Here is a 20,153-nt window from a genome sequence, read left to right as displayed (position 1 = left end):
TTCATTGCCAAAAGTATGTGGTGATCTACACCTAGAAGCAAATCGACCATTCAGGAAGAAATCTGAGTCTTGTGGTGGGTTTTTAAAGTTGTTCGCTGGTAGCTTGGAAGAGCCTGTGGGTACACCGCCCCCATTCGGGATCCAGGCTTCTACTAATGGCCACAACCGGAATCTGGACCATACTCCTCATTTAATGAGTGAGCAGCTTCTGCTTATTAGGGCATTAAGTCATACATGCAATCTCCAAAAGTAAATGCTATAAAGCCATAAAACTGCCACAGAAGAATACAATAATTCGCTTTTGTTCAACAAAATAATTGCATTGTTTGCATCCAAGGGGAAATATGATCAATAAACTTCATACTTAATCTCCCCTAGCCACTGGGATGAATTGTCATTTTGAGTTTTCCTCCTTTGCAGTTAACCCACTAACGAGTATCAGCCTTTCAACGCAAGAGGCCATATTGTGCCACGTCTCCTTTAGATTATGCTTCACCAAAGTCCGTACCATGGGACCAGATCCTTGACTGGGTAGGAATGATAGAAGAATGTAAGGATTGCACCCTTACTTCCACCCCTGCACCAGACCTTCCTGGAGCATGGAGGCTACAAGACCCACCATGGTGCTCCCATGTAACCCCTGTACTCCATGACCTGTCTGTTATCTGCCTCGTGGTGCAACCGGACCCCAAGCCTTCAGAAGGGGGAGAAGGCCAAAGGGGGAAATGGCACACCCAGGCATCGCCTTATGTGACTGATTTGTGTTGCAGTGAAGTTAAAACGTGTACAGAGAAAACACAATTTTGAAAGCGAGTGTTGATTGGCTGTGAGCACAGGCAATGGGCTTCTCTTGACGAAAACCTCTGTAGTTGCTTATTTACTGGTGTGCTTCATGACCGGTCTGGTTTTTGGTTTGTAAATTCACCAGGTACTCTTTTCCATTCTTCACCGATTACGCTTTTAGGGTGCAGTTAGTCAGAGCGTGTGCAAAGTAATTGAGCTTGAGTTTTCATATTTAGCTTGTAGGTTACATTTTTCAGAGGTACCATCTGTAAGTGCTGCTCTTTTATCTGTTAAGTATTCAGCTCTTCTTCATTCCATAATATGCTATTCCTTTCCCCCAGCCTTTGTGCCCTCGTCCAACTGAGTAGTGTCACGGACATATTTGTCAGTGCTCCCCCATAAGTCATCTTTCTCCGAATTGCAGGTTGAGTGTACCTTTCAGTTGTTCTTGGGTGGCATGAAGGATTGCAGTGGCAATATCTTAAACAATGCTCATTCCTGCTTCTTGGTCACATGTTGTGGTCTTCGTTCCTTATCACCACTGACTGCTGCCTCTACGGGCTCCTCCTGCGATGATGATACACTTGCCCTCACTGAGAACGAGTGTTCAGTAATGAGAAACCCATCATGTACTCATAAATCTGAGCTGGACAGAGGCCCGTACCTCATATTGCAGGCAGCTAAAAGTGACTTGGTGTTTTTGCAAGAGAGCTTCTTGTGTAGGGCAAGAGGAGGGACCGTGGTGATCTTCTCTTCTTGCAGGTTTTTAAGATTTGCTGTACCTTCCAGCTCCAGTGTGGTAGGGACTCATGAGGGTGAAGAATGATGTACTGTGTCTGTCTGCTTATCTACTAAATAGTGCCTAAAATACTGTGTCTTCACTTTTAGGAATGATGGCCCGAAGAATGCCGCTGTTATCTCGGCTACCCTCCAAAAAGGTGAGAAACCATTTTCAAGCAGACGTCAGTTAGACTTTGTAGCTAAAATATCTTTTACTGTGCAACTTGATGTCCTTCTTGCGTTGTCTTAAATCTTTGTATGCTGTGGGACATATATGTATGCTATAGCTTAACTCTTGATATTGGGTGAACTTGTCAGGTCAGTGTTTTGTGGGCCATGCTATCTATTTGAAAGACTGATTTGTCTGTAGTGCTTCTAAGAAGGACAGGTGCATTGTCTGACCGGAGATGGTCATACCGATGCTGCGTTTTGAAGGTATGCTTCGCTCCTGCATATGTGGTGTAAGGCTTAAAACCAGTCTGATTAATGATGAGACAATCCCGAACCTGACTTTATGAGGAGAACTCTTACGGATCTGACTCCTGAAATCAGATTGCCATTCCACATATGATTATTGATTGCAACTAAGGTTGAGCTTACTTATAGATCGGATATGGTGGTTCTTGTAAAAATGGGGCAATAGTTAGATCCAAATTGTGCTTTTAAAGGAAACTACACTTCATGCAGCGAAAATTGCTGCAAGTTTCTCTATGTACTCATCACATGTAGAAGCTGAACGGTTATCAAATGGCCCCTGTAGTTTCGTATGTCAAGTAAATATATTGTGGGATTTGACTCGAGCACTTGTCCCAAATTTCTATGAACAATCTCAGTTGATGTTTGTCAATCTTAGATGGTGCCTCAGTTATTGCTTTCACCAAACCTCCAAATTGAATGCTCCACAGAAGATGTCAAAAACTGTCAGTTCTCTCTTGTCACAGTCATACTCCCATCTTTCTGCACTCCAAGAATTCCTGCTAATATCCTGTTGTAGTCCTCGACACAATTGGCATGAATCTAATTATCGTCCTGGAAAGCTTGTCCTGACCGGAGATTTTTAAATCTGTACAATATTAGCTTTGAAAAATAGTAGTCACGAATCTGAGTCGGCATGGTATACGCAAATATTTATGAGCACCGGATGGTGTAACCGAGGTAGTTAAGATTTCAGAATTGGCTTCAAGTGTCACTTGATGATGTGCTGCATTAAGTTGTATTGGTGTAAAATAACCAGCATCACTCAGCATGCCTACTATTTCTGATGGATACATCTGCCAGTGGATTCCTCACCTTGTGAATATCCCCTGCGCCAGCATTCCACGGAACTTTTCTTCCCCAGCATTCCACGTCGACGTGGGCGACGTCACAATACATCGGCTCCGCACGCGACTCCGTACGACGTCATCGGAGCCATAAGAAGCCCACGTCGGCGTGGTGACGTCAGTTCCCTTTTTTCCGCGCCGTCGACGCGCAACGGTTTTTTCCCAGTGCTCTCTAGATACTTTGTAATCTAGTGGTGTATTCTTGTTAAAATCGGAATGTCTTCGACGAGGAAGTCGGGCTTTAAGCCCTGTAGGGAGTGCGGAGGCCTGATGTCCATGACGGATCCGCATCAGAATTGTTTATGGTGTCTCTCTTCTGATCATGATGTGGATGAGTGCGGGTGCTGTAGGAGCATGAATCCTAAAGCACTGAAGGAGAGGAAGACCAAACTCTTCATGAAGAAGATCGGTGAGGAGAAGAGAGGGAGGAAAAAGGAGAAGTCCAGGCGGGAGTCTTCGACTTCGAGGTCGTCGAAGTCGAAGAAGCACCATAAGAAGAGGAAGCATTCTTCTCGGCGTCGGTCCTCGAAGTCTAAGAGGTCGAGGTCGGCTTCGCCTCGTCGACGTCAGAGCAAGATCTTGTCTCCTTCGCCTTCTCCGGATAAGTCTTCGAAGTCTCCCTCTCCGAAGCGGACTCCGGCTCGTTCCCCGACGCCGTCTCCGGCGCCGTCCAAGGCTTCGACTCCTGGTCGGGTGGAATCTGATGTGGAGCAGGAGCAGGAAGAGTCTGTCCCGGTGCCTGATGACTCCGTGGTTCCGGTGGAGGATTCGGAGGAGCCGACGCCGGTGGCTCCACAGGAGGATACAGGGGCAGTTCCTTATCCCCAGTTCCCGGCTCCAGGTACGGATCCTTCGGGATTTCTGAATGCCATGTATGGCATTTTTCAGAGAGCATCCTTCCCATCCGGAGCACCAGCAGGTCCCGTGGGTCCGATGGCGTTTTCTCTGGGAGTGCCGCAGCAATATGCTCAGGCTCCTTTTATGCCTTTTATGCCGATGGCGCCTTCTTGGCAGTTTCCGGCGCCGGTTGGGAATCCGGCTCGACCTCGGATGGATGGTCAATCTTCGGAGCCTTCTTTGACGCCGAGGCCGACTCCTTCGACGCCGCATCCGGCGCCGCCGACTCCACCTGTAGCGCCTCCGACGCCGATGCCTTTGGCTCCACCGACGCCGCGTACGACGTCGACGACGCCGGCTCCCCGGAATCGATCGAGGCGTGAAGCCCAAAGGGTTTTGGAGGAGGAAAGATTTCGTGCTGAGGTGGAAGAAGGTGAGGTCGACTCTTCTTCGGACGAGTTTGGAGGTATAGAGGTGGCAAGTGGTTTGGATACCACCCCGGAGTGGGAGCATGCTTCTGCAAGGTCTTCTCCACCACAGGAATTGGCGCCCTACCATGTTGTGATCAAGAAGGCCGCGGAGTTGTTAGTTCTCCAGTATTAGGGTGTCTTTCATAGATTCACATGCTTGAATATTCCCCGTCGTCGGAGTGGGAGTCCCACGGTAAATAAAATAGCAATATATACATATATATATGTAGTAAAATATATACATAAGTAATCATATAATTAGTGCATATAGGTGTAAAACACACATAGTGTACCTATAAGAGAAAAACTCCATAGGAATACAATGGAGAGAGACAAAAGACCTTTGTAGTCTATCTCTGTCATTATGTAAGTCCGAACTCCAGCCAATCAGGCGTCAGCCCCTCTCTAGAACCTTCTCCTCAGAGCTTCTCACCTCAGATTTTCTACCGCACGTCGTGTGACAGGGAGTCTCCCTGAGCTCTGCTCAGTTTTGTCAGTGAGGATGTCTTCTAGTAAGAAATCTTTGTTTAGACCATGCTCTTCATGTGGAAAACTGCGTTTGTTCTCTGAGGACCCACACAGTAAGTGTATTTACTGTTTATATCCTGACCATGAGGTGGCAAAATGTAAGTTTTGTAGAACTTTTTCTACAAAAACTCTAAAGGACAGAGAAGGCCGCCTGCTTTTATGGCTACAGAGACTGAAGGACAAGGATAACTCTCCCTCTGATGTGGAAAGTCTCTTTTCTGGTCGTTCTCAACCAGCCTCTAAGCGCAGTAGTGTGCAGGAGTTACCATCTCCTTTCCTGAAGAAAAAGAAGCTGGCTTTGCCTCTGACAACTGCCACCTTTGTGGTTTCACCTACTGCTTTGTCGCCTATGGGACACTGTTCTCAGGCTGCTGAGGCGTCTACTTCCTATTCCTCGGGGAAAACTTTGTCAGCCTCGTCGACGATGCTCCCGACGACGAGATCTGCTGTTTCTACCTCGTCGACGGTGACCCCGACGACGACGTCAGCTGCTTCGTCGTCGACGAGCGTTATGTCGACGTTATCCTCGTCGACGATTACCATCACTTCTTCAAGGGCAGTGACTTCTGTTGTGCCCATTACTTCGACGTCGACGAAGAAGGTAAAGGTTCCGTCGACGAAGACTGTGTCGTCGACGAAGACGTCGTCGAGCTCGTCGACGCCCATTCCGTCGGCGAAGAAAAAGAAGATCCCGACGACGACACTGTCGACGGTGGTTCCGTCGACGAAAGCCTTGTCTACGAAGACCTCGACGACGGCTCCGTCGGCAGCAGCTCCGTCGACGGTGGCTCCGTCGACGGCGGCTCCGTCGACGGCGACCTCGTCGACGGCGACCCCGTCGACGGCGAATCCGACGACGGCAATCTTGTTGCCACAGACGTCGTCGACGATAATTCCGTCGACCATCATTCCTTCGACGACGGCTCCGTCGACGAGTACATCCCCACAGACATTCGTAAGGGTACGAATACGCGGTGTGGCGACTACCCAGAAAACAAGAAGGGAAGGAGTTTCTTGGACACCATTACCTCCTACTGTGGGCTTGGAGAGCCAGGAACATAATATTCCTTTGGGAGTTGCACAGCCTCCCTCACCATTATTTGCTACAGATTCGGATCAGGAATCCGAGGGGTTACCGGAGTCTTTCGGAACGGCACAAAGTCCATCCGACTTGGTTATTAAGTGCCAGGATGTCAGTAGTGACGATGAGGATCCGGTATTTATACACCAGGCCCCTCCGAAGCATAAAACTGCGACTCTTCCTCTGTCGCTCATTACTAATCTCCAACGCATGTTGGACGACTACAACCAACGGTTCCCTCTATCCCCTCAACGTTCAGAGGTTCCGTCAACCCCGGTGATTCCAGCAATTATTCCACCGGTACCTATTGTAAATCCTGCTCCACAGATGCCGCCTGTACCTCCACGACAGGTTCCGGAAAGGGTGTTGCCTCATTATGAGCCTGTAGAGGAAGGCCCTCAGGACCCAGAAGAGGGTGAAATCCCAGATGATGATGGGGATGTAGATGACAATGATGATGATATGGCGGAGTGGGATAATTACCAGGCGCAAACACCATCCCCCTCACAAATAGTAACAGGGGATTCACCTCCAGTGGACATAGCCAATTTTCACCAACTGATGGAAAGGGCATCACACCGTTTTAAGTTAACAACGGAGCGCAGGGAGGAAGATTGCTTCCTTTATGATTTCAAGAATCAACCCTACAAACAGACTCATGCTATTCCCATAGTTGAGTTTATTTGGGAAGAAGGCAAGAAATTAATGCAAACACCGAATACCTTGCCAGCTCAGGTGCCTCGATTGGAAAAGAAATATAAGGCACCGATAGGAACCCCAGCATGCCTCACGGGTCAGGCTAAACCTGAGTCGGTCGTTACGCAGGCAGCGCAACGTAAGGCGAAAAATCCGGCATCTTCTATCACCTCGCCTCCGGATCGTGACGGACGTCGGATGGATGCCATAGGGCGTAAATTCTCTTCTATGGCCTCTACGGTGGTTAGAGCAGCTAATGCCTTGGCCATCCTGGGACGATATGACAGACAAGTTTGGGCTGATATCTCGGATGTGGTTCAGGAGTTACCAGAGCCATCTAAACTGGAGGCAATGAAGTTGCTCCAAGAGGGAGAAGCGGCATCGGCGGAAATAATCGATTGTGCAGTGGACATCGCCTGCATGGGTTTCCGTCAGCTTGCCGGAGCGGCTGTTCTGCGTAGGCAAGGATGGTTAAAATCTACATCCTTTCGTCAGGAGGTTCAGTCTATGATCTTAAACATGGCATATGACGGCGAGTCTTTATTTGGGAGCCACGTCGATGAAGCTCTACAGTCCATAAAGAAAGACACTGAAACAGCTAGATCACTAGGAAACCTTCAATTTCAGCGGAGTAATTTTCGTGGTGCACGCGGACGCGGCACCTCCTCAAGTTTTCGAAAAGACAATAAACAATACAAACCTTACAATCAAGGGTCCAACCGTTACTCTTATGGACAGCAACAGCAAACATCACGGCAGCAAACCTCCAAGTCATATAGAGGAAAATCCTCATACAGAGGATCCGCATCAAAGAGACAGTGACTCTTCCCGGACAGACAAGGTTGGAGGTCGAATCTCTCTGTTCTTTTCCCAATGGTCCTCCATCTCAAAGGACCGTTGGGTTTTGGACATTGTGAAGAAGGGACACGCCTTAGAATTCACCAAATTCCCTCCTCCCACTCCACCCTCCGGACCGCCACCAGCTCACATGAAAGAACTGTTGCATCAAGTCCGACTTTTAAGGCAAAAAGGAGCTATAGAACTGGTACCAGTGTCTCAGAAGGGAAAAGGTTTTTATTCCCGGTTCTTTTTGATCACAAAGAAAAACGGAGAGTGGAGGCCCATCCTCGATCTAAGAGCACTAAACAAATATATAAAGAGCCAATCCTTCCGTATGATGACGCTGGTAGACATCTTGCGCTTACTCTTGCAGGAAGATTTTCTGGCGACTATAGATCTCCAGGATGCCTATTTTCATATCCCTATTTTACAGCGGCATCGAAAGTTCCTGCGTTTTCGAGTGGGTCAACACGATTACCAATTCAAGGTGTTACCATTTGGCCTGCGCTCAGCCCCTCGAGTGTTCACGAAGGTACTGGCTCCAGTAATAGCGTATTTGCGCCTCCAGGGAGTGCAAATATTTCCATACCTGGACGATTTTCTCCTGAAATCTCAGTCAAGCACTCACCTGCGACAACACACTCTTCTGTGCCAGAACGTGTTTCGCTCTTTAGGCCTATCCGTAAATGTGGAAAAATCCCAACTTCATCCGTACCAACAAAGAGATTTCCTGGGCGCAACTCTGGAGACTGTGTCGGCGAAGGCATTCCTCTCCCAGGAGCGTCTCAAAAAGATGCTGCGACTGGTGGCTCTGATCAGATCAAGAGAGTCAGTTTCTGTGAGACTATTAAAATCATTTCTGGGGATGGCGTCATCATCCATTGCCTTGATCCCTCATTGCCGGCTGAGGACACGTCCTATCCAGGAAGCTCTGGATGCTCAGTGGCGTCAGGTAACGGGATCTTTCCACGACATGATATGTGTCACAGATCAGATAAAGTCAGCACTCGCATGGTGGGCAATTCCAGCCAACTTGACGGAAGGCAGGTCCTTTCTGTCGCTGCCACCGGACAGAACACTCACAACAGACGCCTCATTGGAAGGATGGGGCGCTCATTTGGAGGATCTCTCTGTGAAGGGAAGATGGTCCACACATCAAAGATCTTGGCACATCAACAGGTTGGAGCTCATGGCGATTTTTCTGGCTCTAAAATCGTTTCTGCCTTTGCTCCAAGGAGAGTCAGTGCTAATACAGACAGACAACACAACCTGTATGCACTATGTCAACAAACAGGGCGGAACAAGATCCCCAAGTCTCTCCAGGCTAGCTCAAAGAATTTGGGACTGGTCTCTCAGTCATCAGATCTTGCTTACGGCAGTCCACCTGCCAGGAGTATCCAATGTCCTAGCGGATTCCCTGAGCAGGTCCTCCTCGTCGACCCACGAGTGGGAGTTACACCAACCCACTCTAGAGAGGATATTCCAACTATGGGGCCGTCCGCAACTCGATCTCTTTGCCACGCCGGAGAACCGGAAATGCCGAAATTACGCAAGCTGGCATCCCCACAAGCAATCACAAGGGAATGCCCTTTTGATAAACTGGTGCAATCTATTTGCGTACGCCTTTCCTCCAATACCCCTCATACCTCGGGTTCTTTGGAAGATGAGGAGACAGCCTTGCCACCTGATCCTAATAGCCCCGCGCTGGCCACGGCAAGCGTGGTTCTCAGAACTGCTCCTCCTGTCCCAATGCCAGCCAATCCTCCTGCAACATCGGACGGATCTGCTTACCATGAGCGAAGGGAGAATTTGTCATCCAAATCCCTCCTCACTGAGCTTATCAGCATGGAACCTGAACACCATGAGTTCGCCCACCTAGACATCCCCCAGGATTGTAGGGATATTTTGGCCCAGGCAAGAGCACCTTCTACAATCAGGACGTACAAGTTTAAATGGAAACGATTCTGCCATTGGTGTGCTGCTAACGGAGTTCATCCGATACATTCCACGGCAGAGCAATTGCTACCATTCTTCTTGCACCTAGCCAGTTCTGGACTGTCGCATGCAACCCTAAGGGTTTTTCTAGCAGCCATTTCCCGTTTCCGGCAAGATGGATCAAGTTCCCTGTGTTCCTCAAGAATAATCCGCCAATTCTTTAAGGGCCTATTCCGGAAATTTCCGCCAGTTCGGCGTCCTCCTCCGTTGTGGCACCTCAACGTTGTGTTGGCACAATTGATGAGACCTCCGTTTGAGCCCATTCACAAAGCCGACCTAAAATATCTCACTTGGAAAGTAGCTCTACTTCTGGCACTAACGTCTTCTCGTCGTGTCAGTGACATCCATGCTTTTACCATCAAACCTCCGTTCCTGCAGTTCAAACCGGATGCTGCAGTGTTACGCACCAATCCATCATTTCTACCCAAGGTGCCTACTGACTTTCACATTAATGAGCCAGTAATATTAAAGACCTTTTTTGCCAATCCTCAGACACCTGCAGAACAAAGATTACATTCTTTGGACGTCAAGCGGTGTCTTAAGTTCTACATCAGTAAGACAGCTTCTTTCAGGAAATCCGATCAACTTTTTATAGCTTATGGACGCTGTCATAAAGGACGTCAGGTTACTAAACCAACGATTGCACGCTGGATCTCGGCAGCTATTGTCTTCTGCCACCAAAGGGCAAATAAACCTCTGCAGTCTCCAGTGAGGGCACACTCCACTAGGGCAGTGTCATCATCTACTGCCTTATTTGCTGGAGTCTCTTTGCAACACATCTGCAGAGCAGCTACGTGGTCGACCAGACACACGTTTACTAAGCACTACTGCTTGGCAACTTTAAGCGAGGAGGATGCTGCAGTGGGACAGGCAGTGCTGCGCAATCTTTTTAAGTAAGGTGAGCCTCTTCCTCCCGCCTCCATATTGTTTCCATATATATTATGCATTTACAATGTTACAGTTGTTCAATACTGTTTTTATGCATAGAAGATTGATTATCTATATATGTTGAATCTATTTGGCATGGAAACAATGGTGATTGTTACTGCTAGCTATTCTATATTCAAGCATGTGAATCTATGAAAGACACCCTAATACTGGAGAAGAACAATTGTTACTTACCTGTAAACAGGTGGTTCTCCAGTATTGGTGTCTTTCATAGATTCACATGCGACCCTCCCTCCTCCCTTCAGAGGCTCTCTTCTCCTCATGCACTTTACAGTCACTCTTGTGCTACGAAAATCTGAGGTGAGAAGCTCTGAGGAGAAGGTTCTAGAGAGGGGCTGACGCCTGATTGGCTGGAGTTCGGACTTACATAATGACAGAGATAGACTACAAAGGTCTTTTGTCTCTCTCCATTGTATTCCTATGGAGTTTTTCTCTTATAGGTACACTATGTGTGTTTTACACCTATATGCACTAATTATATGATTACTTATGTATATATTTTACTACATATATATATGTATATATTGCTATTTTATTTACCGTGGGACTCCCACTCCGACGACGGGGAATATTCAAGCATGTGAATCTATGAAAGACACCAATACTGGAGAACCACCTGTTTACAGGTAAGTAACAATTGTTCATCTGCAGCTGCCCTCTGTGGAATACAAGTCCAATCTGCTCACAGAGGTGTTGCACTCCCCGACGTCGGCTTCTGAGCCTTTGCTACCTTTCAATGAGGCTCTCTTGGAACCAGTATTGGAGGTGTGGAAGAAGCCTCTGTCAGCTCCAGCAGTTTGCAGGCAGGTGGCAAGGAGATACAGGGTTGCGCCAGGAGACCCGGATTTTTTATCCACGCATCCTTCTCCGGAGAGCCTAGTGGTGCAGGCTTCATGTTCTAAACATGCTTCGGGTGCTTTCCCCCAATCTCCTGCTGATAGGGAGTCGAAGAAAGTTGATCAGGCGGCCAAAAAGTCTTTCTCCTCAGGAAGTATGGCATTGAAGTCATCAAATGCTACGTGCTTGCTGGGGCGTTATGTTCATGCCCTGATGGACTCTATAAAGACTCTGGCCCCTAAGTTACCTGAGGGGGATAAGTCGTCCTTCATGGAGGTTGTGGCGGACACTCAGGCAGCTGCCAGGCAGGTGATCCAGTCTGGGCTGGATACGGCGGACTCTGTGGCGAGAATTATGGGGTCGTCCATTGCCGCAAGGAGACAAGCTTGGCTCCGTTCCTCAGGGTTTTCTGCGGATGTCCAGGCCACGCTGGTGGATCTGCCCTTTGATGGACAAAAGTTGTTTGGGGAGAAGGCAGATTCTGCTCTTCAACGTTTTAAGGACAGTAGGTTAACGGCGAAGTCCTTGGGTCTGCAGGTTCCTGTGAGAGGTTCAACTTTCCGTAAGGTTAGGGGATTCGGAAGGTCATCCTTTCGCTCCTTCCGACAGCCACAACAACAGCAGCAACAACAGCAGCAGAATCCCCTCTATCGCTCCTATAGAGGGAAGCAAAGGGGTCGGAGAGGTTCTGGTCGTAACCCCTCTTCTTCCTCCTCCTCCTCTGCTCCAAATGAGGCTTCAGGGAAGCAGCCCTAGATCCCCCATCCCGGATCATGTAAGACCTGTGGGGGGTCGGGTGTCCTACTTTCTACGGGGTTGGAAATCTGTTACAACCGACCTTTGGGTTTTGAACCTCGTAGAGACTGGGTACGCCCTTCCCTTTCGGGAGTTTCCTCCCCCTTACCCTCCTTGCCAAGGTTATTGCTCGGAGGACCACCTGCTTCTCCTGCAGAAAGAAGTTCTGGCCTTGTTTCAGAAGGGCGCAATAGAGGTGGTTCCGGAGCAGGAAAGGGGTCAGGGATGCTACTCCCGGTATTTCCTGATCCCCAAGAAGGACGGCAGATTGCGTCCGATTCTGGACCTCAGAATCTTGAATTTTTACCTGAAACAGGAGAAGTTCAAGATGCTGACCCTTGCGCAGGTTCTTCAAGCGTTGCAGCAAGGAGACTGGATGGTGTCGCTCGACTTGCAGGACGCGTACTTCCATGTCCCAATCCTGAAGTCGCACAGGAAGTATCTCCGTTTTACGGTTGGGTCGCAACATTATCAGTTTGCGGTCCTCCCGTTTGGTCTTACTACTGCACCTCGAGTCTTCACAAAGGTGATGGCAGTGGTGGCTGCTCATCTCAGGAGGTCGGGGATTCCGGTTTTCCCCTACCTGGACGACTGGCTTCTGAAGGCAGAGTCCCCGGAGATGGTGCAGCGTCATCTGCAGGTGACAACTCAGCTGTTATTCGACTTGGGTTTTTCGATCAATGTGCCCAAGTCTCACCTGGTGCCCTCTCAACGCAACCTGTTTATAGGGGCAGTACTGGACACTACTGTGTGTCGGGCATTCCCTCCTCCTCAAAGGATTCTCGACATTCAGGAGATGGTCCCTTTATTCCACAGTGGAGCGGTTGTTCCAGTTCTGAAGGTCCTTCGCCTGCTCGGTCTGTTCGCTTCCTGCATTCTGTTGGTCAACCATGCACGCTGGCACATGAGGGCGCTCCAGTGGTGCCTCCGCAAGCAGTGGTATCAGCACAACGGGGATCTCGGGGAGTCGATCAAGATCTCCGGAGAAGCTGCAGCGGATCTGTCTTGGTGGAGCTTGGAGGGCAATCTGTCCCAAGGAAAGCCTTTCCATCTACCTCCATCGGTGGCCACAGTGATAACGGATGCCTCCACCCTAGGGTGGGGAGCTCATCTGGGGGATCTGGAGATCAAGGGTCTTTGGTCTCCAGAGGAAAGGTTGTTTCATATCAACCTTCTGGAGTTGCGGGCGATTCGTTTGGCACTCAAGGCCTTTCTCCCTTCCCTTCGCGGTCGGTCAGTTCAAGTTCTGACGGACAACACGACCGCGATGTGGTATATAAACAAACAGGGAGGAGTAGGGTCTCTTTGTCTCTGCAGAGAGGCCCTGCGGCTGTGGTCCTGGGCTCAGGGCCATCAGATTTGTCTGATGGCAAATCATCTGGCCGGGGTGCTGAATGTGCGTGCGGACAGTCTCAGTCGGCAGTTCTCCGCCGACCACGAGTGGAGGCTCCATCCGGAGGTGGTTCGTCACGTCTTTCGGACGTGGGGGACTCCTCGGGTGGACCTGTTTGCCACCCGAGAGAACGCGCACTGCCCGTCATTCTGCAGTCTCCAGTTTCCGATGCAGGGGGCGTTGGGGGACGCGTTTCAGTTGAGTTGGGGTTCACGACTCCTTTACGCGTTTCCTCCCATACCCTTGATTCCTCGGGTTCTGAGGAAAATTCGCCAAGACCGGGCCCAAGTCATTTTGGTCGCCCCGGACTGGCCAAGAGGGGTGTGGTACACAGATCTTCTCCACCTCTCCTCGTGCCCTCCGCTCCGTCTCCCTCTGAGGGCAGACCTCCTCTCGCAGTCGGAGGGGCAGGTTCTACACCCCCACCTCCAGAGCTTACACCTTCATGCCTGGAGATTGAACGGGGCAACCTGAGTTCCTTCTCTCTCCCACCTGATGTGGTGGACGTTATTTTATCGGCCAGGCGACACTCCACCAAGTCCATATACTCCTACAGGTGGTCTAAGTTTGTAAAGTGGTGTGGAGAGAGATCCATTGACCCTTTAAAGGCTCATCTTTCTGATGTGCTTCAGTTTGCTCTTTCCTTGGCTCAGCAGGGCTGTGCTGTGGCCACGGTCAAGGGCTACCTTTCGGCCTTATCGGCATTTCTGTGCCTTCCAGATCAACCTTCGTTATTTAAATCTCCGGTTGTTCTGAGGTTCATCAAGGGCCTTACAAACATGTTTCCTCCTACTCCATTTGTAATGCCTCAGTGGGACCTTAATCTTGTCTTAACCTTTTTAATGGGGTCCCCATTTGAGCCTCTTCATAATTGTCCTTTGAGGCTGTTGTCCTTTAAGGTGGTTTTTCTTGTAGCCATAACCTCGGCAAGGAGGGTAAGTGAGCTTCAAGCTCTTAGTTCCAAACCTCCTTTTCTTACCTTACATGCTGAAAGGATGGTTCTCAGGACCAGGGCTGCTTTCCTGCCAAAAGTTGTTACTCCTTTCCATTTGGGGCAGTCTATTACCCTCCCTGTTTTTTATCCACCCCCTCATCCTTCCAAAGAGGAAGAAAGACTCCATCGCCTTGACCCGAAGAGGGCTATGAGTTTTTATTTGGACAGGACCAAGGACTTTCGTGTTGATGACCAGCTTTTTATTGGCTACGTTGGTCGTTCTAAAGGTAAAGCGGTGCACAAGCGCACGCTGTCAAGATGGATAATACTGACCATCAAGATCTGCTACGCCCTGGCTGGTAAGACTCCTCCTGAGGGTATTCGTGCTCACTCTACTAGAGCTAAGTCTTCAACATCTGCTCTGGCCCGGGGTGTTCCTGTGGCAGATATTTGTAAGGCCGCGACTTGGGCCTCCCTCCATACTTTCGCAAAGCATTATTGCTTGGACTCTGAGATGAGGAGGGAGGGCCACTTCGCGCGCTCTGTCTTGCAGGACTTTCTGGTATAGAAAGGTGGACACCCTCCTCCGGGAGTGGGGACTGCTGTGGGAATCTATTCACAAGGTGAGGAATCCACTGGCAGATGTATCCATCAGAAGAACAAGTTACTTACCTTCGGTAACGATTTTTCTGGTGGATACAGTATCTGCCTGTGGATTCCTCACCAACCCACCCGCCTCCCCGTTGTCCACCTTTTGTATACCATGAAATTAGTCTTGTTTGAAATGCTTATATTTTCTCTTGTACATTTGTAGGTAATGCTTGTTTGATTAGCATTCCCTTGTTTTGTATGCTATGTATATGTATTGGTTTTCTATATACTGTGTATACTTGGGTTTGTCGTTGGTTCACCTGTTCGCCTCGAAGGCACGGAAAAAATGGGTGGAACTGACGTCACCACGCCGACGTGGGCTTCTTATGGCTCCGATGACGTCGTACGGAGTCGCGTGCGGAGCCGATGTATTGTGACGTCGCCCACGTCGACGTGGAATGCTGGGGAAGAAAAGTTCCGTGGAATGCTGGCGCAGGGGATATTCACAAGGTGAGGAATCCACAGGCAGATACTGTATCCACCAGAAAAATCGTTACCGAAGGTAAGTAACTTGTTCTTCCGGTATTTTGGAAATCGAATGATGTTCAGTAACAATATTCCTGGTGAGCGAGCGCCAACCTGCATGCACACAATCTTATTTACCCACCCCTCCTTTTGCACACTCTAGGACAGCGTAAATCAAATGTGCAACATCACAAGGCTTAATAATCTCTTGCACACATAAATCACCTAAAAGCTGTCTCAACTCACCCTTAAGATTGAGTTTCACATTTCTCTTCTTGTGTTCGACAGGATGGCACCTTTCTGCAAAATTGTGTGCTCAAACCGTTTCCTACAACCTACTTTGACAAAGAAAACATCTCCGAAACAGTTCATAATATGACAGACGCATCCATCCGCCTCACCAGAATCACTGGGGTATCTGTACCTGGTGCCGGTGTGGTCCCTAATCTACCCTGATTTACCCATCCAATTAGGTTACTAATGTCACTCGGCACGTAATCTTTTGTGTAAGTACCCATGTCCTTAATCTCCTAAGAGGTCTTCATAGTAGCCGTAAGTATTGATACGGTGCTCACCAAACGCTTCACTTTTGATATATGAGGCCTTCCGGAGCACATTCGCCAGAACGTCTGTAAACGTGTATTCAAATAAAATAAATACAGGTCAACCTGATTCGGCCATGACTCTTGATATTTACTGTTCATCTCATTTTGACATTCCTTCACTCACATCATTTATTTTCTCCTTTATGTGACTTACTCTCACTGAGTGAACATGTGCCCTAAACACACTTTTAAAAGTGTCCCGATATTTTGCACTTCTTTCCCACTGCTGGACAAGCAGAATTGCTTCCCTCGCGTCCTTGAACCACGTCTTAAATCGATATCTTCCTCTCCCTTCCTTTGTATATGACTTTTCTCTCTTTACTCACAACATTGACCGTAGGGTGAATCAATTGTGCTCTTTCTTGCAATGGCCCAAGCAGGTAACATTAACTTCTCAAACCCCTTGGCTGTTCATATATTTTCTCAGGAGCTGGATTTTGGCCAGAGTAATATTTTATGAAGATTATTAAAATCAGTATTAGTCTCAATTTGGTCTCTGAGATCTTGGTCTGTGCAGTTTTCAAAGTCACTGTGCAGCAGCCCGGAATCCTTTGTGCCTCCATATGTCATTAGTTTCCTGCTTTCCTTGTTTCTACTAAAAGTTGTGTGCTGCTACTTCGAAACGTGATCCTCATTAAAGTGCCCTTTCTTTTGATTCACAGCTTCAGTGTACTCCTGGCGTCTGCCAAATTCAGCTGGGATCGGCTCAGTTTCTAGTAAGTGATCACATTTGTTTGGCCCTCAGCACCCAATGAAATAAACAGTGCTTCAAATGACTTTCTGTCACTTTCTACCTAATGATGTTTGAAAACTCTGTGCCATTGTTTTCACTTCATGTTTGGCTTGCCTGGGTTTTGGAAAACTGCAATAGGCGGTTGCACACTCTGCAAGGTTGCCATGGTTAGGCCCAAGGTATCTCCTTAGCTTCATCTTGCACTATTTCTCAATAACTCTGAAACCAGTTTGCAATTTCTACAAAACTGTGCACAGTGCTGTTCATTTCTTATATCCCGATGGCATTTAGGTCTGTAAACAATACTTGCATGCTTTCTCTTTGTGCCAATATCCGTTATCGCTAGTCTTTTGTGACCAGTGAATGTTTTTGTTTCCCTTGATTTATCTGCTAAACAGTAAAGTACCACTGCATCTTCTCACGATGCGTGGGGACGTAACCGCATTCTATGTACTCTAGGTCAGGTACAGCGTTTGCATGCTGTGATGGCTCAGCCTGACCTTGATTGACCAGCACGTTACTGCTTTGGCTAGCTTTACTTGAGCAGTATGTTAGATAGCCACAGCCCTCCTTCCTTTTGTGCTCTGCTCGGCTGCTTCTGTCCTGCTCCAAATGTCTGCTGCCCGCTGCACTAGATGTACTTCTTTTTCTCTGAAGCTGGTTCTTTTGGTTGAGCACCTTTCTCCTAACCTTACACGACGGGCTCCAAACCGCTGCTATTCATTGCCAAAAGTATGTGGTGATCTACACCTAGAAGCAAATCGACCATTCAGGAAGAAATCTGAGTCTTGTGGTGGGTTTTTAAAGTTGTTCGCTGGTAGCTTGGAAGAGCCTGTGGGTACACCGCCCCCATTCGGGATCCAGGCTTCTACTAATGGCCACAACCGGAATCTGGACCATACTCCTCATTTAATGAGTGAGCAGCTTCTGCTTATTAGGGCATTAAGTCATACATGCAATCTCCAAAAGTAAATGCTATAAAGCCATAAAACTGCCACAGAAGAATACAATAATTCGCTTTTGTTCAATAAAATAATTGCATTGTTTGCATCCAAGGGGAAATATGATCAATAAACTTCATACTTAATCTCCCCTAGCCACTGGGATGAATTGTCATTTTGAGTTTTCCTCCTTTGCAGTTAACCCACTAACGAGTATCAGCCTTTCAACGCAAGAGGCCATATTGTGCCACGTCTCCTTTAGATTATGCTTCACCAAAGTCCGTACCATGGGACCAGATCCTTGACTGGGTAGGAATGATAGAAGAATGTAAGGATTGCACCCTTACTTCCACCCCTGCACCAGACCTTCCTGGAGCATGAAGGCTACAAGACCCACCATGGTGCTCCCATGTAACCCCTGTACTCCATTGTTATCTGCCTCGTGGTGCAACCGGACCCCAAGCCTTCAGAAGGGGGAGAAGGCCAAAGGGGGAAATGGCACACCCAGGCATCGCCTTATGTGACTGATTTGTGTTGCAGTGAAGTTAAAACATGTACAGAGAAAACACAATTTTGAAAGCGAGTGTTGATTGGCTGTGAGCACAGGCAATGGGCTTCTCTTGACGAAAACCTCTGTAGTTGCTTATTTACTGGTGTGCTTCATGACCTGTCTGGTTTTTGGTTTGTAAATCCACCAGGTACTCTTTTCCATTCTTCACCGATTACGCTTTTAGGGTGCAGTTAGTCAGAGCGTGTGCAAAGTAATTGAGCTTGAGTTTTCATATTTAGCTTGTAGGTTACATTTTTCAGAGGTACCTCCTGTAAGTGCTGCTCTTTTATCTGTTAAGTATTCAGCTCTTCTTCATTCCATAATATGCTATTCCTTTCCCCCAGCCTTTGTGCCCTCGTCCAACTGAGTAGTGTCACGGACATATTTGTCAGTGCTCCCCCATAAGTCCTCTTTCTCCGAATTGCAGGTTGAGTGTACCTTTCAGTTGTTCTTGGGTGGCATGAAGGATTGCAGTGGCAATATCTTAAACAATGCTCATTCCTGCTTCTTGGTCACATGTTGTGGTCTTCGTTCCTTATCACCACTGACTGCTGCCTCTACGGGCTCCTCCTGCGATGATGATACACTTGCCCTCACTGAGAACGAGTGTTCAGTAAGGAGAAACCCATCATGTACTCATAAATCTGAGCTGGACAGAGGCCCGTACCTCATATTGCAGGCAGCTAAAAGTGACTTGGTGTTTTTGCAAGAGAGCTTCTTGTGTAGGGCAAGAGGAGGGACCGTGGTGATCTTCTCTTCTTGCAGGTTTTTAAGATTTGCTGTACCTTCCAGCTCCAGTGTGGTAGGGACTCATGAGGGTGAAGAATGATGTACTGTGTCTGTCTGCTTATCTACTAAATAGTGCCTAAAATACTGTGTCTTCACTTTTAGGAATGATGGCCCGAAGAATGCCGCTGTTATCTCGGCTACCCTCCAAAAAGGTGAGAAACCATTTTCAAGCAGGCGTCAGTTAGACTTTGTAGCTTAAATGTCTTTTACTGTGCAACTTGATGTCCTTCTTGCGTTGTCTTAAATCTTTGTATGCTGTGGGACATATATGTATGCTATAGCTTAACTCTTGATATTGGGTGAACTTGTCAGGTCAGTGTTTTGTGGGCCATGCTATCTATTTGAAAGACTGATTTGTCTGTAGTGCTTCTAAGAAGGACAGGTGCATTGTCTGACCGGAGATGGTCATACCGATGCTGCGTTTTGAAGGTATGCTTCGCTCTTGCATATGTGGTGTAAGGCTTAAAATCAGTCTGATTAATGATGAGACAATCCCGAACCTGACTTTATGAGGAGAACTCTTACGGATCTGACTCCTGAAATCAGATTGCCATTCCACATATGATTATTGATTGCAACTAAGGTTGAGCTTACTTATAGATCGGATATGGTGGTTCTTGTAAAAATGGGGCAATAGTTAGATCCAAATTGTGCTTTTAAAGGAAACTACACTTCATGCAGTGAAAATTGCTGCAAGTTTCTCTATGTACTCATCACATGTAGAAGCTGAACGGTTATCAAATGGCCCCTTTAGTTTCGTATGTCAAGTAAATATATTGTGGGATTTGACTCGAGCACTTGTCCCAAATTTCTATGAACAATCTCAGTTGATGTTTGTCAATCTTAGATGGTGCCTCAGTTATTGCTTTCACCAAACCTCCAAATGGAATGCTCCACAGAAGATGTCAAAAACTGTCAGTTCTCTCTTGTCACAGTCATACTCCCATCTTTCTGCACTCCAAGAATTCCTGCTAATATCCTGTTGTAGTCCTCGACACAATTGGCATGAATCTAATTATCGTCCTGGAAAGCTTGTCCTGACCAGAGATTTTTAAATCTGTACAATATTAGCTTTGAAAAATAGTAGTCACGAATCTGAGTCGGCATGGTATACGCAAATATTTATGAGCACCGGATGGTGTAACCGAGGTAGTTAAGATTTCAGAATTGGCTTCAAGTG

The 20,153-nt window shown here is 47.8% G+C and overlaps 1 long non-coding RNA gene and 4 other non-coding genes across 5 annotated transcripts in view; all 5 read left to right on the top strand.

The window, feature by feature from the left end:
- Positions 1-20,153, top strand: part of LOC146817561 (uncharacterized) — a 249,002-nt gene that overhangs the window by 45,118 nt on the left and 183,731 nt on the right. The window contains exons 20-22 of the long non-coding RNA XR_014963013.1: positions 1,672-1,721; positions 16,623-16,676; positions 19,076-19,125. This is a non-coding gene — a long non-coding RNA (uncharacterized LOC146817561). The remainder of the gene's footprint in view (positions 1-1,671; positions 1,722-16,622; positions 16,677-19,075; positions 19,126-20,153) is intronic.
- Positions 1,349-1,434, top strand: LOC146817604 (small nucleolar RNA SNORD103/SNORD85). Its single transcript, XR_014965133.1, has one exon. It is a non-coding gene; the product is annotated as a small nucleolar RNA SNORD103/SNORD85 (small nucleolar RNA).
- Positions 2,045-2,112, top strand: LOC146817603 (small nucleolar RNA SNORD50). The gene has a single exon (XR_014965166.1). It is a non-coding gene; the product is annotated as a small nucleolar RNA SNORD50 (small nucleolar RNA).
- Positions 18,753-18,838, top strand: LOC146817602 (small nucleolar RNA SNORD103/SNORD85). The gene has a single exon (XR_014965144.1). It is a non-coding gene; the product is annotated as a small nucleolar RNA SNORD103/SNORD85 (small nucleolar RNA).
- Positions 19,449-19,516, top strand: LOC146817601 (small nucleolar RNA SNORD50). The gene has a single exon (XR_014965165.1). It is a non-coding gene; the product is annotated as a small nucleolar RNA SNORD50 (small nucleolar RNA).

This window comes from Triturus cristatus, chromosome 6 (assembly GCF_964204655.1).
Source record: "Triturus cristatus chromosome 6, aTriCri1.1, whole genome shotgun sequence".
NCBI lineage: Eukaryota > Metazoa > Chordata > Amphibia > Caudata > Salamandridae > Triturus > Triturus cristatus.
The sequence above is the reverse complement of the archived record's forward strand: the minus strand, read 5'-3'. Positions and strand labels throughout refer to the sequence as shown.